This window comes from Apium graveolens, chromosome 7 (assembly GCF_009905375.1).
Source record: "Apium graveolens cultivar Ventura chromosome 7, ASM990537v1, whole genome shotgun sequence".
NCBI lineage: Eukaryota > Viridiplantae > Streptophyta > Magnoliopsida > Apiales > Apiaceae > Apium > Apium graveolens.
In genome coordinates, this window is record NC_133653.1 from 164,427,641 (window position 1) to 164,440,369 (window position 12,729).

A 12,729-nucleotide genomic window follows, 5' to 3' on the forward strand; every position below is an offset into this window, starting at 1 on the left:
ATATTCAGAAAGGCTTATGACACTGGCTGAAGTTTATAGCTTCTGGAAGTATATTTCTAAACTAGAAAGGCGTGAGACAAAAAGATATCTTGAAATGTTTTACATTCTCAAATTTCATGATCTGGTGTGCTTTTTAGTAATTTTAGTTAAATGATACATAACTTGATAACACATGCCCGCACAATACGCAATATACATGTTTCCAAATATTTTCTAGACCTTTCTAATCTTGTTTACAACTCAATGAATCAAATGAAGTCCGTTCCTGTGTCAACTGACGGTTATCATTGCTGGAGCTGGAGAAACTAATTTATTTACTACATGTTAATGTTGACTAATCTAGACAGAGTTAGATCAATTTGTGTAGAATAAAACAGTAGTAAGAAACATATTGAGCATATAAATTGTGTGCTTATCAGCTTCCAGGAGGAGATGTGTATCAAGTAGTAATACTTGGGGCATATGCTGGTTATGATGGAAGGGCATGTTGCCTGCACCCTTGCCCCGCAGTTCCAAAGATTGATGACCCGTGATTGGTTCTGAGGTAAAGGGAAGTTAATTCTATTGATAAAGATGGTCCAGCCTCCTAGGTCATGCATTGGATCAACTTCAGCCATAGCATAAACAAAAGCAGTAAATTCACTTGCTTGGGAATGCATAATTTCAGACGCTGTAGATGTAACAAACAAGCCGGCAAAAATAGTACTTTTTGTACTCCCATTATTGCTTGAACTGCTACTGCTTGCAGTCAAGCTAGCCACATGGACTAGTGTCAGTGTGTCATTTATAGTCTGTGTTGACTTGGAAAAGGACCCGTTTGTTTCATATCCATGTAAACTTTAGGGGTTGATGGGTGCAATTCCAAACTTTAAGGTCTAAAAGGTATATTTTAAACTTATCTGAATATTGGTTGGACAATTACTGGAATAGCCCTGCCGATTTCTGAACAATATCGGGTCAAGGATAATAAGGCACATTTTGGATACCCGAGAGCTGAAAAGGTACGCTTTCAAACTTTAGGGTTGTATGGGTACACAGGTGCAAACTTTGAGGGAAAAAAGGTTATTAATCCCAAAAAATATTATTGATACAAATTTGTTCAAGTCCAGAAATCATACACACAATACTTCCTAATACATTCTACTATAGCCTTTTAAACCGGACAATACCAGAGTTGAATACATTTTGTGCCAGAGACTATCAATGCAAATTTATATAATTGAGAATCTAATACATCCTAACATTGATCCTTTGTAATCAAATTATGAAGCTTACAACTTAAAATAGAGTACACTTACTTTTAGTGTTATATATTTTACTAGGATGGTTTGTACATTATTTTGTGTGTGTATTATAGACAAGACATAGAAGAGATATCATATTTCTTACCTTTTATACCTTTAAAATAAACTCTCTCCGGAATGCATTGTACTGGACTTGCCATTCCTTTACATTGTGAGGTTCCCACTGATGTATACATTTCCTGCAAGTTAGTTTGACAAAGAATACAACTGCTAGCAATGTATATCTGTTAGTTGTAGTTATAATGTAATGAATTATCTTTAGATATATTTATAAGTGAATCAATGCAAGCAAAATAATTGACATTTAGTGAGTCAGGATGTCATAGAAGAAGAACAAGATATATCAATTTAGTTCAAAAGATTTTATCAGTTATGAATCCTGCAGAAAATTGATATTTCAAATGTATATAATGTCAGAAATCATAACATGGTATAAGTCAGAATTTGACTTGGTTCCTGCAGATACATATTAAGATAATAATTCACTGTTAATAATTAGAATCAAGATACACTAACAGGTCATGGTATATATAATCAAAATGTTCTCAATAATCAGTGTGGTTCACTGATTATTTAGAACAGAAACGTTAACATGTTTAAAGTTATTACAAACTAGAGAAGTGCATACACTTCTAATCATCCAAGATCACAAGTTAGAATAAAAGCATTACAAACCAGCATTGAATTACAACATAGAGAATAAACTTAAACAATAAATAGGTGGTGCAGAAAAGCAAGTACCAAGCACAGAAGCACATAGCAGAATCCATCACACATCACACTCAAGCAATCACATTTCCATCAGCATCACAGATATGAACCAAATCAGGCAAGTTATCAATCAGTTGACCTCTAACACCCACATTAAGTTCTTCTAACTCATGAATCATTATAGTGTTATCATTCATAGGGACTTGAAAGGAATTAACAACATCTTGATGAGTCATGCAGGGAGTTCATAGAGTAGATGCAACCAAATGCTCTAAATATGCAATCCTATGTTTGCAAGAGGCGGTGAGACTCTCTAACTCTCCTACTTTTTCTTTTATCTCATTGTTTTCTTCCTTAACCCTGTTAAGTTCAAGTTTTAACTCATAAAACATGGTTTTGACAGACTCAAACTTAGATAGAAACACATCTTCCTCTCTTATGAATTGAGGAATAACTGTGGGAGTTGCCTCTTGAGGCTCACAGTGCATCAGGGGCACTTGTGGCCTAATGTGTTCATTACTGATCTGTGAATCAGCAAGATTAGAGAAAGATGCATGCATATTAATGTTGAAGAGTTCAAAGAAAGAAGAGATTAACATACCATAAGGCATATAATCTACAAGATGTGAATTGATCATGTTTAGAAGAATCACTTAAGAAATACTGAAATGGATTTTGTTAGTGTAGAGAAGATATATGATTTTCATATCAAAGAAATCAAAATACTTACTTTGATTTAGTTTTGGCATAACATTTGCCCTAATAATTAGAGCAAGATGCTGAAAGGTGCCAGTGAAGTGTTTGAAATGAATGCCACAGTTAACATCACAAAGACCATGAGGAATGTCAGATTTACAAAAAGTGCCTAGCATTAGTTCAAATTCAGATTTGTTGAAAACAAACAAAGAGAAGATATACTCACAAGGCAACTCACAAAAATTCAAAGGTAAATGCAGTGCCCTATTAATGCTTTTGTTATCAACACAAATGACATTTTTGTTGACTGATGTAGTAAAATGCAGTATGCCATCTACCCCTTTTATGATATTCATGTTACAATAAAACTCTCCCAGAAGATATGTGCATTAGTGCTTACCTAAGTTATACATGATACCATCCCACCTAGCCCTTCTAATTATGAACTCTACTTCACCCTTCACATCAACACAAGTGCCAGGTTGGACATTTTTGATAAGTTCAAGGAACTTTTTGGAGTTTGAAGGGTTTGATAGTTTTGGAGGAGGGGGCTTTGATATGTTCATGGTGGGTGTGTTGTTTGGATCTTGTCTTAGGTTGGCATTTCTAGTGATAATGTTTAGGAAGAGAAGAAGGAACTGTTTTGAATGAGGAGGCTTTGTGATGGCGAAACTGATTTTTCTCCATATCTTCATGAAGATATGGATTTTCATTCTTGTGGTCTAGGCTTTGGATATTATGGACTGGCATCTGGATTCATGTTATAAGTGAAGTGGAGTTCAGTGTGTTGAGTGTATGTGAATGCAACATGTAAAGTCTATGCATATATATTGCCATTTAACACAGATGCAAAAATATTTTGAAAAATTATAATAATTTTTTTAAAACATTTTACTGTTCATGAACAGTGAAGACCATTTAATGCATGCATGGTTGTGATATACAATAGTCCAAACCTATTATATAGATAGATACTAGGATGATGTGTATCAATAAATGATGTAATGCACCACATATACACAGATGCATGGACTAGTACACAGCAGAGAATAAAGACTGTGTTTATTCTTTGTTAATGTTCCCCTTTTAGAAAATAGAATAGTGTAGAAGTACAGTTTTTTGAAAATAGTGTGACATAAAGTTGATTTCCTAGCTTACTCTATCACATACAACATGTACTACAAGTACAAGTGCATTTAAGGTAGTTGCTCTGTGTGATGTGAGTTTGAAAGCAAAGCTGTGTTTTTAATATAAATATAGAAAATTTGTTACATTTATTCTCAAGGTGAGTGTATAATGTGTATCACAGAATGCAACATAAAGAATGTAAGATGCATTTAATCACTTTAACATCTATCACTCAATCATTTAACATTTAAACATTTGCAACATTTATTTCATACCACATTTATATCAGATAGCAATTAATGACATTTAATAGTTAAACACAGATTTATTTCAAATGCCCTGAATTTTAGATTCAAATAATCGACAGTCACCAAGTAGATACATTAATATGAACCAAATAACCATATAAAGGTTAAAAACAAAGGAACTGCCCCTGATTAAGACTCTTATAACAACAGCCATCAATTAATTCTATTAAGGTTAAAATTACCCATAATTAAAACTCTCATATGCAACAAATTCCAATTAATCATAGATGCACGAATTACACATCAAATTCAATCAAGAAATCCAATTAACAACTAATTCAAGAAAGAACTGAACTGATTATTTACTTACCTGTGCCTGAGATCTATCCAAGTACTCAGCTCTTACCTGGTTGACTCGATCGCGGACTGAGTCAACTTTCGGGTTTGTGAATTGAAGCCGCATGCAACCATTTTCTTCGATTATTCGACTGGATTAAGCTTTCTCGGTATTCTCCTGTTCTCAAACTTAAACATACAGGTTTGGGTTTTCAAAATCAACTGAAAACAACAAAAGATAAGTGTATGTTTGTGTTTATGTGAACAATATATGTTCGATTCGATGTTTTCTCAGCAATTTATGTAGAATTAGCTGATTGAATTCATCAGAATCGTTTTGATTTAAATAACCCAACAACTATTTTCATCAAATCTTTCAGAGATACGATGAGTATATGTATATATAAGCATAGTATCGAAGTTTTTATCAAGAGTATCATCGTAATATGAGTTTGATCGGAATTGATCTAGGGTTTTCAGTCGAGAGAGAGAGACGACAAAGAGGCGAAAAATGAGGTGAATAGGGTTTTTGTTGAGCACTGTATAAACTATATATATTTTACTGAATTAATGGCTGAGATCAACATGTTTTATAAACCAACGGCTTAGATGATAGGGTTTTATTGGGCTAAAATTATTTTTGGGCTGGGTTAATAGAATAGAATTTGGGCTGAAAAATTGATGGACTATCTATATAAATGTCCTTAAATTTTTCTTGAAAATATTTTGGGCTTTTATCAAGGTTTATGGGCCTGAGATATTTTTTGTGTTGGGCTAATCCAAAATACATTATTTATCTATATATATATATATATATAAATATAAGAGTATTTATATATGAAAAATATATATTTATATATGTATAGTTAAATATACCATATATATTTTATAGAAACAAATAACTCTTATTTCCAAATATTTATTAGATAGAAAATATATATCTGCATTATTGATTAAGATCAAGTACTAAATATGTATATAAATATATATTTAAGTATTTATCTAGTAAAGTATGAGAATAACTTCTAAATATTTATAAAACTCATGGAATAATAAATATTCACTTGATTAAGTTTATTTTCCCGGTTAATCTGGGCTATTTAAGTTATCTTAACCCGATCAATAAATTTGTTTATTGATGAATCTAAGTTAAAGATAAACTTAATAACTTGATCGAGAAAATATCATTTTCGTGAGATATCTTTATAATTCTCAACTATTCTCACTTTATCTGTGAGTATGAACCATTATTTTATAAATTTCAACATTCCTAAATCCAAGCGGTGTTTAGTAAATCTTTCAGAATTTAATGGTTTTGTGAATATGTCATCTAGATTGATCCCAGTATCAATATGAGTCATTTTTATATCGCCTTTATTGACATGATCACGTAAAAAATGATGTCTCACATCTATATGTTTAGATCTTGAATGTAATACAGGATTCTTGCTAAGGTCAATAGCACTCATATTATCACATAAGATTGAGATCACATCAAATTTTATATTATAGTGATCTAGTGTTTGCTTCATCCACAGTATTTGAGCACAACACTTTGCAGCTGCTATATATTCAGCCTCATTTGTTGAGATGGATACGGAATTTTGTTTCGTTGAAAACCAAGAAATTAAACATCCACCGAGAAACTGACATTTACCACTAGTGCTTTTTCCGTTGACTAAATGCCCGACATACTCCCAATCAGAAAAATATACTAAGTCAAAAGGTATTCCTTTTGGATACCAAAGACCAACATCAGTGTTTCTTTAAGATATCTCAATATCCTTTTTAACACGGATAAATGAGATTCTTTTGGTGCTACTTGAAACCTAGCACACTTACAAACACTATATTGAATATCGGGACGACTTGCAGTTATATAGAGCAAACTACCGATCATTCCCCGATATTTCTTTATGTCTACGTGAATTCCTTTTGGATCTTCGGTTAATTTATCGGATGTAGACATAGGAGTCGAGATGGGTTTGGCATTATCCATTTCGAATTTTTTCAACATCTCTTTACAATACTTGGATTGAGAGATATGAATGCCTTCATCATATTTCCTTATTTGAAATCCCAAAAAGAAATTTAGTTCTCCCATCATACGCATCTCAACTTCTTTACTCATATTTTCAGAGAATTCATTGCATAGTGCATCATTTGTTGAACCAATTATGATGTCATCTACTTATATTTGTACGAGCAATATATCATCTTTATCTTGCCTCGTAAATAAGGTTTTATCGGTCGTTGCCATCTTAAATTTATTTTCTAGGAGGAACTTGCTCAACCTTTCATACCATGCTCTTGGGGCTTATTTTAAACCATATAGAGCTTTATATAATTTAAAGACATAATCGGGATGTGTTGCATCTTCAAAATCGGGAGGTTGTTTTACATATACTTCTTCTTCTAAGATCCCGTTCAGGAATACATATTTCACATCCATTTGATAGACTTTGAAATATTTATGACAAGCATAAGCCAATAGCATTCGAATTAATTCAATTCTTTCTACCGGTGCATATGTATCATCAAAGTCTATACCTTCCATTTGGGTATATCCTTGTGCAACTAATATTGCTTTATTTCGAACTACAGTTCCATTTTCGTCTAATTTATTTCGAAATACCCATTTTGTACCAATTATGGAAGTATCTTAAGGCTTTGGGACAAGTTCCCACACTTTACTAAGAGTAAATTGGAATAATTCAACTTGCATAGCAAAGATCCATTCCTCATCTAATAAAGCCACTTTCACGGTCTTAGGTTCTATTTGAGATAGAAAACTAAGATAATTCACAACATTTCGAACTTGTGAATGCGTTTGAACTCCCTTACTTAAGTCTCCAAGTCAATTATCTAGTGGATGACTTTTTATAGTGGGAATTGCTTTAGGAAGTTCATCTTCCTTTTCGTCCAATTCTAATGGATTTTTATGTACAGGGGTCCCGAGATCCATATTTTCAAATTGTCGAAAAACCTTTTCAATATCATCTTGTTCAACATTTTCTTGGTCAACAAGATCTTTATATTTCTCCGGTGGTTTACTTACATCAAAAGCGACATTCATAGATTCTTCCACCACAAGCTATTTGAGGTTAAACACTCGGTAAGCTTTACTATTGTTTGAGTATCCAAGAAATATACCTTTTTCTAATTTAGGATCAAACTTTGTAAGGTAGTCTCTTGAATTTAATATGAAGCACTTGCTTCCGAATAATCGAAAGTAGCTTAGTATCGGAGTTTTGCCAAAATATAGCTCCTAAGGAGTCCTTTATTTTATAGGTCGTAGCAAAACCCAATTAAAAAATATGGCAAGCAGTTGACATAGCCTCGACCCAAAAATATTTAGGTCGATGATATCTATTTAGCATTGTGCTAGCCATTTCTTGGAGTGTTCTATTTTTCCGTTCAACTACTCCGTTGGATTAAGGAGTGTATGGAGCGGAAAAATTATATGTGATGCCATATTTATCACAAAAGTTGGTGAAACTAGAATTCTCAAATTATTTATCCTGATTAGTCCTTATATAGACTATCATTTTATTTTGTTGATTCTGAATCCTTTTACATAAAGATGAGAAGGATTCAAAAGCATCACTTTTGTCTTTGAGAAATTCAGTCCATGTAAATCGTGAATAATCATCCACAACTACCAACGTATAAGAATAACCTCCGAGACTTTGTAGAGGAACCAGACCGATAAGATCCATATGTAGTAGCTCGAGAGGTCTCGAGGTAGATACCATAAACTTTGCTTTGTGAGATGCTCGAATTTGTTTACCAACTTCGCAAGCTTCACAAGTATGATCTTTATGATAGTTTAGTTTTGGTATACCTCGAACATGGTCTTTAGCTGATATATTCTTTATCAACTTCATGTTGGCATGTCCCAATCTTCGATGCCATAGCCATGGATCAGCTCTTATAGTGATTAGGCACACTTTCACTTGTTTCCTCATGTCACATGTATAGATATTTTTATTTCTGGGGCAAGTGAGAACCAACTTTCCAAATTTATCTAATATAGAACAATGAGTAGTGTAGAAAATTACCTTATAATCATTATCACATAATTTACTAATGGAGAGAAGATTGTACTTTAATCTGGTGACCAATTGAACGTCGGAAATTTTAACTTTCTCATTTCCGATATCTCCGATGTCGACGATGTTTCCTTTACTACTATCACCAAATGTTACGCTCCCCGCGATAACCTTTTTAATGTCGTTCAAGAGTGACTTGTTACCGGTCATATGTCTTGAACATCCACTATCAAGGTACCGTATGTCTTGTTTCGCGGTAAGACAAACCTACAAACATGATTAGTTAAATTTATAGGTACCCCTTTGTCTTGAGGGTCCTGGGGTTAGTATATCATATTTAATATTTGATTTTTCATGAAAGAAGGCATGGTATAATTATCATTAAGCACATAAATATTTCTAGATGCATAAGGCCTAGTTTGAGGTTGGTAATATCTAGAGCTATCATGAAATCTTGATGGAGCATGATAAATAGTATATCTATTATTAGCATGGTAAGTAGCATAAGGTTTTCTATTAAGAGGTTGTTGCCTTCTAAATGTGTTACCATTTACGTGATATTTTGTGTTTCTATTTTGAAACATAGTAGGTTGATGAGACCTTTGTTGCCTTGGATTTTTATATTTCATATTATTGTAAGGCATATGTTCATCATCTTTCTTGTATAATTCTTTGAGAATCCATACATGCTTCCCCTTAATTTCACCATTCTTGAATTTGCAATATTGAATGGTATGTCCCATTTTATTGTAATAAGAACATTTATAAGATGGTGATTCGGGTGAAGTCTTTATTGGTGATACAAATCTCCGAGTATCTCCTTTAGGAGGAGAATTCTTATTATATCCCAATCCTTCATGATTATATGAGGTTTTTGTATGCACCATTTGATCCAACATCTTATTGCCTTTTGTAAATCTTTGAATGACTTCTTCAAGATTTTCATTTTCTTTCTTTAAGGCATCAATCTTGTAGTTAAGGATTCTTTCTTGATCCTTAACTTGAGCTATGAGTTTATGATTTTCTTCTTTTAACCTTAGAGCTTCACTTTTAAGCTCATTGGTTTCTAATAGCTCATTTTCTTTATCAAGATTGTCTTTATATGATGTTTCTTTATCTTGAACATTTGATTCATTGAGAATCTTTAAGTTCAATATATCAACGTGAAGTTTACAAATATTATCATTCAATTGTATATTTTCACATTCCATCTCTTCATCTTTGAGAATTAATGATATATTCTGAATCTCAAGATTGAGTATATTTTCTTGAACTTTATTTACCTAAATCTTGATGAGATGGTTTTGATCTTTTAGAGATGTAATCTCGTTCTCATCTTGGACTTTTGAGTCCATCATCCGAGAATATTCTTTATTTTGAGTATGATGAATTTTCTCAATTTTCATCTTCTCAGACCATAACAAGTGAAACCTTTGTTCAACATCTTTATATTTATTTTATAACTTACTACAAGTTCAATTAAATCATGCTTATTCATATCTATGAGGCATAAGTTAGATTCATCTAATAAAGATTTAATTGAGACATAGTTAGATGTTACCTCTTGATTTGAAGAGGAGATTTCCGTTGAGGTAGTTTCATCTCCGAGAGCCATTAAGCATAGATTGACCACTTCTTCACTAGCTTCCGGAGCTTCTTCATCTTCACTTAGATCCCAACCATTTCTTCCATGAGACTTCATCCCTTTGAGAGTTTAGGACATTCTCTTTTATAATGATCGGGTTGTTTACACTCGAAACACAAGTAGAGATGGTTAATTCAATAAGGCGTTAGAAATTTTCCCTATTTGGTTCTCCAGAGTCTTGATAAAAACAACATGGCTTTGGCATATAAGAGCTTGGTTTTTGCACATAAGCCGCAACTCCTCCAATTCAGATTTTTCATTCGAAGATAGACCTGCACCTCCATGAGTCTGTTTTTGAAGTTGGAGTTGTTGTCTTGGTGCAAATTTTTTCCGAAAACTAGGAGGATTGAATTGCTTGTTTCCAAACTGCTGGAACGGCTGCTGCATCACATTCTGATTGTTGCTCTAGCTGAAGTTAGGATGATTCCGGTTGTCAGGATGATAAGTGTCTGGCATTGGTTGTTGCGATCTCTGAAAGTTGCTCACAAACTGAGCTGATTCACTAGATATAGTGCATTGCTCTATCGCATGTGAACCTGCACAATGCTCCCAAACACTTTTCCTCTGATGAACTCCATAGTTAGCCAGAGAATCGATCTTCATAGATAATGCCTTTAGCTGAGCAGCTATAGTTGTAGCTGTATCCACTTTAAAAACTCCTGCTACCTTGCCCTGTGGCAATATTTGGGTTGGATACTGATATTCATTCGTAGCCATCATCTCAATGAGAGCATAAACTTCCTCATAGCTCTTTGCCCATAATGCTCCAATTGATGCTGCATCGATCATGGGTCTAGACTGTGCTCCCAAACCATTATAAAAATAATTGATGATCATCCAATCAGGCATTCCATGATGAGGACACATCGTAAGCATCTCCTTGTAGTGCTCCCAAGCTTCACATAGAGTTTCTCCCGATTGCTGTGCAAATTGAGTAAGAGTATTCCTGAGTGCAGCTATCTTCGCCATATGAAAGAATTTAATAAGAAACTTCTGAGCAAGATCCTCCCAAGTAGTGATAGAACCAGCTGGTAGAGAGTGTAACCAGCTCTTAGCTTTATCCCTTAGAGAGAATGGGAAAAGTCTCAGTTTCACGGCATCTTCGAAAATATTATTGAACTTGAAGGTATCGCAGATCTCGATGAAATCCCTAATGTGCATATTGGGATCTTCCGTTAGAGAACCCCCAAACTAAAATGAGTTCTGGACCATCTGAATTATTCCAGGATTGATCTCAAAGGTATTAGCTGCGATAGCTGGCCTGGCAATGCTAGATTGAATGACATTGATCTTTGGTTGAGAAAATCCATCAACGCTTTCAGAATTGCTACTGATTCCCCCATTTCAATGATACCTAGAGTACCTGAAACACACGACTAAATAATTAGTAAGTAAAATATCTGAGTCGATGAACTTTAACGACCACTGATGTCAAGCACATAACTAAAAATTAACACCGAGTCCCCGGCAGCGGGGCCAAAAACTTGTTAGGGCGAAAACACGCGCTAAAATTACACGCAAGTATACGCGTTCACAAGTAGTATAAGATATAAATCAGATTCGTTCCCACAGAGATTCTTTATAGTTAACTTAAGATTATGCACCTATGAAACAATGGTATGGCTATCGCTCAATGCTAAGACAATAACAAGTTGAGATGTTTATAACTAAGATTAAACCAACATGCAATTAACTAATAATAAAAGTGATTGAATTAACTATATGAGACAAACATGGGATTCTAACTTCATTACTACTTTATTCAAAGTCATTGTTCTTAATCTTAGCATGTGATGGTGATGACAACTAATCAGATAACACGAAACTAGTAAACGCCAACTTTTATTGTACAAATACCCTACTACCAGACATCCACAAAAGAGATAGAAGCCGAATAGACACCAATTATGTTGAGACCCTATATGTCTGTAGAATTTAACAACATAAAGGTTTAATTAACAAGTTATATATCGTGATTACATAGGGCAAGTAAGATGGTTAACATGCTATCTTATATGTTATTCACTGTTGAATCAATACAGATTAACATGCTATCTTATATGTTATCTACGCACATAAGACGAATAAGCACAACCAATACTAGGATATCAAGCAATCACCACACACCAAAATATTGAAATAAATTAATTATTGAAATCCATAAGTAAATCCTTTAGAACCCCACGATAACGATTAGTTCATAATCGAGCTCATCATAAACATGGGTTCCAATGAAAGCATGATAATAAACAATATAAGAGTACTCGGGTTCAAAGATAAATCGAAAACAAGCATCCAAGTATCAACTATATTGAAGAATACAAAAGCTTTCTTCTCCGTATCCGTCTTGTGCTCTTCTAGGTCTTCGTATGGCTCTCCATGGTCTCTTTGTTGTTGAAAACATCTTTTTATTGATATATATAGGCTCCAGGATGACCAGGACTCTCAAAATATTCAATTTCGACTAAAATCAAGATTCTGATGCAGAAACAGGGCGCGCTACTTTCGGGTGCGGTCGCGTTGGAATAGTGATTTTTGGAGCGCGGGCGCACTGGTTCTAATGCGGCCGCGCTGGCCTTTTGGAAATTTTCTAACAATTCCTCTTTTGG

General features: G+C 33.9%; 1 non-coding gene across 1 annotated transcript; it reads left to right on the plus strand.

Annotated features, from left to right (window-relative positions):
- Nucleotides 1–10,967: 10,967 nt before the first annotated feature.
- Nucleotides 10,968–11,074, plus strand: LOC141675978 (small nucleolar RNA R71). Its single transcript, XR_012556598.1, has one exon. It is a non-coding gene; the product is annotated as a small nucleolar RNA R71 (small nucleolar RNA).
- The last annotated feature ends 1,655 nt before the right edge of the window (nucleotides 11,075–12,729 follow it).